This window comes from Lampetra fluviatilis, unplaced genomic scaffold, assembly GCF_964198595.1.
Source record: "Lampetra fluviatilis unplaced genomic scaffold, kcLamFluv1.1 SCAFFOLD_753, whole genome shotgun sequence".
Taxonomy (NCBI): domain Eukaryota; kingdom Metazoa; phylum Chordata; class Hyperoartia; order Petromyzontiformes; family Petromyzontidae; genus Lampetra; species Lampetra fluviatilis.
Genome location: NW_027620524.1, coordinates 1 through 5,625, shown reverse-complemented (window position 1 = coordinate 5,625; position 5,625 = coordinate 1).

Sequence of the window (5,625 nt, the reverse complement as noted above, 5' to 3'; positions counted from 1 at the left end):
CTGGGGGGGAGGGGGGGGCAACAGGCGGAGACAACAACAACAACGACAACGACAACAACAACAATGAGACACGGGGTTGGGGGGGTTGGAGAGTTAGTGGGTGGGTGAGTGGGTGGGTGAGTTGGTGGGTGGGTGGGTGGGTGAGTGGGTGGGTGAGTGGGTGGGTGGGTGAGTGGTGGGTGGTGAGTGGGTGGGTGGGTGGGTGGGTGAGTGGGTGGGTGGGTGGGTGAGTGGGTGGGTGGGTGAGTGGGTGGGTGGGTGAGTGAGTGAGTGGCTGAGTGAGTGGTTGAGTGAGTGAGTGGCTAAGTGAGTAAATGGCTGAGTGAGTGTCTGAGTGAGTGAGTGGCTGGCTGAGTGAGTGAGTGGCCGAGTGAGTCAGTGGCTGAGTGAGTGAGTGGCTGAGTGAGTAGCTGAGCGAGTGAGTGGCTGAGTGAGTAGCTGAGCGAGTGAGTAGCTGAGCGAGTGAGTGGCTGAGTGAGTGAGTATCTGAGTGAGTGAGTGGCTGAGTGAGTGAGTGGCTGAGTGAGTAGCTGAGTGAGTGAGTGGTTGAGTGAGTAGCTGAGTGAGTGAGTGGCTGAGTGAGTGAGTGGCTGAGTGAGTGAGTAGCTGAGTGAGTGAGTGGCTGAGTGAGTGGCTGAGTAAGTGGCTGAGTGAGTGGCTGAGTGAGTGGCTGAGTGGCTCAGTGAGTGAGTGTCTGAGTGAGTGGCTGAGTGAGTGAGTGGCTGAGTGAGTTGGTGAGTGGCTGAGTGAGTGGTTGATTGAGTGAGTGAGTGTCTGAGTGAGTGGCTGAGCGAGTGGCTGAGCGAGTGGCTGAGCGAGTGGCTGAGCGAGTGGCTGAGCGAGTGGCTGAGTGAGTGGCTGAGTGAGTGAGTGGCTGAGTGAGTGAGTGGCTGAGTGAGTGAGTGGCTGAGCAAGCGAGTGAGTGGCTGAGTGAGTGGCTGGGTGCGTGAGTGAGTGGCTGAGCGAGTAGCTGAGTGAGTGGCTGAGCGAGTAGCTGAGTGAGTGGCTGAGCGAGCGAGTGAGTGGCTGAGCGAGTAGCTGAGCGAGCGAGCGAGTGAGTGGCTGAGCGAGTGGCTGAGCGAGCGAGTGAGTGGCTGAGTGAGTGGCTGAGCGAGTAGCTGAGCGAGTGGCTGAGCGAGTAGCTGAGCGAGTGGCTGAGCGAGCGAGTGAGTGGCTGAGCGAGTAGCTGAGCGAGTGGCTGAGCGAGCGAGTGAGTGGCTGAGGGAGTAGCTGAGCGAGTGGCTGAGCGAGCGAGTGAGTGGCTGAGGGAGTAGCTGAGCGAGTGGCTGAGCGAGTGGCTGAGCGAGTAGCTGAGCGAGTGAGTGAGTGGCTGAGGGAGTAGCTGAGCGAGTGGCTGAGCGAGCGAGTGAGTGGCTGAGGGAGTAGCTGAGCGAGTGGCTGAGCGAGCGAGTGAGTGGCTGAGGGAGTAGCTGAGCGAGTGGCTGAGCGAGCGAGTGAGTGGCTGAGGGAGTAGCTGAGCGAGTGGCTGAGCGAGCGAGTGAGTGGCTGAGGGAGTAGCTGAGCGAGTGGCTGAGCGAGCGAGTGAGTGGCTGAGGGAGTAGCTGAGCGAGTGGCTGAGCGAGCGAGCGAGTGGCTGAGCGAGTGGCTGAGCGAGTGGCTGAGCGAGTGGCTGAGCGAGTGGCTGAGCGAGTAGCTGAGTGAGTGGCTGAGCGAGCGAGTGAGTGGCTGAGCGAGTGGCTGAGCGAGTGGCTGAGCGAGTGGCTGAGCGAGTGGCTGAGGGAGTAGCTGAGTGAGTGGCTGAGCGAGCGAGTGAGTGGCTGAGCGAGTGGCTGAGCGAGTGGCTGAGCGAGTGGCTGAGCGAGTGGCTGAGGGAGTAGCTGAGCGAGTGGCTGAGCGAGCGAGTGAGTGGCTGAGGGAGTAGCTGAGCGAGTGGCTGAGCGAGTGAGCGAGTGGCTGAGCGAGTGGCTGAGCGAGTGGCTGAGCGAGTGGCTGAGCGAGTAGCTGAGTGAGTGGCTGAGTGAGTATCTGAGCGAGCGAGTGAGTGTCTGAGCGAGTAGCTGAGCGAGTGGCTGAGCGAGTAGCTGAGCGAGTAGCTGAGCGAGTGGCTGAGCGAGCGAGTGAGTGTCTGAGCGAGTAGCTGAGCGAGTGGCTGAGCGAGTGGCTGAGCGAGTAGCTGAGCGAGTGGCTGAGCGAGTAGCTGAGCGAGTGGCTGAGCGAGTGGCTGAGCGAGTAGCTGAGTGAGTGGCTGAGTGAGCGAGTGAGTGGCTGAGCGAGTAGCTGAGTGAGTGGCTGAGCGAGCGAGCGAGTGGCTGAGCGAGTAGCTGAGCGAGTAGCTGAGTGAGTGGCTGAGCGAGCGAGTGAGTGGCTGAGCGAGTAGCTGAGCGAGTGGCTGAGCGAGCGAGTGAGTAGCTGAGTGAGTGGCTGAGCGAGTGGCTGAGCGAGTAGCTGAGCGAGTGGCTGAGCGAGTAGCTGAGCGAGTGGCTGAGCGAGTGGCTGAGCGAGTAGCTGAGTGAGTGGCTGAGTGAGCGAGTGAGTGGCTGAGCGAGTAGCTGAGTGAGTGGCTGAGCGAGCGAGCGAGTGGCTGAGCGAGTAGCTGAGCGAGTAGCTGAGTGAGTGGCTGAGCGAGCGAGTGAGTGGCTGAGCGAGTAGCTGAGCGAGTGGCTGAGCGAGCGAGTGAGTAGCTGAGTGAGTGGCTGAGTGAGTGGCTGAGCGAGTAGCTGAGTGAGTGTCTGAGCGAGTAGCTGAGTGAGTGTCTGAGCGAGCGAGCGAGTGTCTGAGCGAGCGAGTGTCTGAGCGAGCGAGCGAGTGTCTGAGCGAGCGAGCGAGTGTCTGAGCGAGCGAGCGAGTGTCTGAGCGAGCGAGTGAGTGTCTGAGCGAGTAGCTGAGCGAATGTCTGAGCGAGCGAGTGAGTGGCTGAGCGAGTGGCTGAGCGAGTGTCTGAGCGAGCGAGCGAGTGTCTGAGCGAGCGAGCGAGTGTCTGAGCGAGCGAGCGAGTGTCTGAGCGAGCGAGCGAGTGTCTGAGCGAGCGAGCGAGTGTCTGAGCGAGCGAGTGAGTGTCTGAGCGAGTGAGCGAGCGAGTGGCTGAGCGAGTAGCTGAGTGAGTGGCTGAGTGAGCGAGTGAGTGGCTGAGCGAGTAGCTGAGTGAGTGGCTGAGTGAGCGAGTGAGTGGCTGAGCGAGTAGCTGAGTGAGTGTCTGAGTGAGCGAGTGAGTGGCTGAGCGAGTAGCTGAGCGAGTAGCTGAGTGAGTGAGTGGCTGAGCGAGCGAGTGAGTGGCTGAGCGAGTAGCTGAGTGAGTGTCTGAGCGAGTGGCTGAGCGAGTGTCTGAGCGAGTAGCTGAGTGAGTGGCTGAGCGAGTGGCTGAGTGAGTGTCTGAGCGAGTGTCTGAGCGAGTAGCTGAGTGAGTGGCTGAGTGAGTAGCTGAGTGAGTGTCTGAGCGAGTGGCTGAGTGAGTGTCTGAGCGAGTGTCTGAGCGAGTAGCTGAGTGAGTGTCTGAGCGAGTAGCTGAGTGAGTGTCTGAGCGAGTGGCTGAGTGAGTGGCTGAGCGAGTGGCTGAGCGAGTGTCTGAGCGAGTAGCTGAGTGAGTGTCTGAGCGAGTAGCTGAGTGAGTGGCTGAGTGAGTAGCTGAGTGAGTGTCTGAGCGAGTAGCTGAGTGAGTGTCTGAGCGAGTGGCTGAGTGAGTGGCTGAGCGAGTGGCTGAGCAAGTGTCTGAGCGAGTGTCTGAGCGAGTAGCTGAGTGAGTGGCTGAGCGAGTGGCTGAGTGAGTGTCTGAGCGAGTGTCTGAGCGAGTAGCTGAGTGAGTGTCTGAGCGAGTGGCTGAGTGAGTGACTGAGCGAGTGGCTGAGCGAGTGTCTGAGCGAGTAGCTGAGTGAGTGTCTGAGCGAGTAGCTGAGTGAGTGGCTGAGTGAGTAGCTGAGTGAGTGTCTGAGCGAGTAGCTGAGTGAGTGTCTGAGCGAGTGGCTGAGTGAGTGGCTGAGCGAGTGGCTGAGCGAGTAGCTGAGCGAGTAGCTGAGCGAGTAGCTGAGCGAGTAGCTGAGCGAGTGGCTGAGCGAGTAGCTGAGCGAGTGGCTGAGCGAGTGGCTGAGCGAGTGGCTGAGCGAGTGGCTGAGCGAGTGGCTGAGCGAGTAGCTGAGCGAGTGGCTGAGCGAGTGGCTGAGCGAGTGGCTGAGCGAGTGGCTGAGCGAGTGGCTGAGCGAGTAGCTGAGCGAGTGGCTGAGCGAGTGGCTGAGCGAGTGGCTGAGCGAGTGGCTGAGCGAGTGGCTGAGCGAGTGGCTGAGCGAGTGGCTGAGCGAGTGGCTGAGCGAGTAGCTGAGCGAGTGGCTGAGCGAGTGGCTGAGCGAGTGGCTGAGCGAGTGGCTGAGCGAGTGGCTGAGCGAGTAGCTGAGCGAGTGTCTGAGCGAGTGGCTGAGCGAGTGGCTGAGCGAGTAGCTGAGCGAGTAGCTGAGCGAGTGGCTGAGCGAGTGGCTGAGCGAGTAGCTGAGCGAGTAGCTGAGCGAGTGGCTGAGCGAGTGGCTGAGCGAGTGTCTGCGAGCGAGTGCTGATGAGTGGCTGAGCGAGTAGCTGAGCGAGTGTCTGAGCGAGCGAGTGAGTGAGTGGCTGGTGCGTGAGTGAGTGGCTGGGTGAGTGTCTGAGCGAATAGCTGAGTGAGTGGCTGAGCGAGTGGCTGAGCGAGTGTCTGAGCGAGCGAGTGAGTGAGTGGCTGGGTGCGTGAGTGAGTGGCTGAGTGAGTGTCTGAGCGAGTAGCTGAGTGAGTGGCTGAGCGAGTGTCTGACGAGCTGAGCGAGTGGCTGAGGCGTGACTGAGCGAGCTAGTAGACTGAGGAGTGTCTGAGCGAGTGTCTGAGCGAGTGTCTGAGCGAGTAGCTGAGCGAGTGTCTGAGCGAGTGTCTGAGCGAGTGTCTGAGCGAGTGGCTGAGCGAGTGTTCTGAGCGAGTAGCTGAGCGAGTGGCTGAAGCGAGTGGCTGAGCGAGTGGTCCTGAGCGAGTAGGACTGAGCGAGTGTCTGAGCGAGTAGCTGAGTGAGTGTCTAGCGAGTGGCTGAGCGAGTGTCTGAGTGAATGGCTGGGTGCGTGAGTGAGTGGCTGGTGAGTGTCTGAGCGAATAGTCTGAGTGAGTGTCTGAGCGAGTAGCTGAGTGAGTGGCTGAGCGAGTGGCTGAGCGAGTGTCTGAACGAGTAGCTGAGTGAGTGTCTGAGTGAATGGCTGGGTGCGTGAGTGAATGGCTGGGTGCGTGTCTGAGCGAATAGCTGAGCGAGTGGCTGAGCGAGTGGCTGAGTGAGTGTCTGAGCGAGCGAGTGAGTGTCTGAGCGAGCTGAGTGAGTGTCTGAGCGAGCGGAGTGAGTGTCTGAGCGAGCGAGTGAGTGTCTGAGCGAGCGAGCGAGTGTCTGAGCGAGCGAGCGAGTGTCTGAGCGAGCGAGCGAGTGTCTGAGCGAGCGAGCGAGTGTCTGAGCGAGCGAGCGAGTGTCTGAGCGAGTAGCTGAGTGAGTAGCTGAGCGAGTGGCTGAGTGAGTGTCTGAGCGAGCGAGCGAGTGTCTGAGCGAGTAGCTGATTGAGTGGCTGAGCGAGTGGCTGAGTGAGTGTCTGAGCGAGCGAGCGAGTGTCTGAGCGAGCGACGCGAGTGGCTGAGCGAGTAGCTGAGTGAGTGGCTGAGCGAGTGGCTGAGCGAGTGGC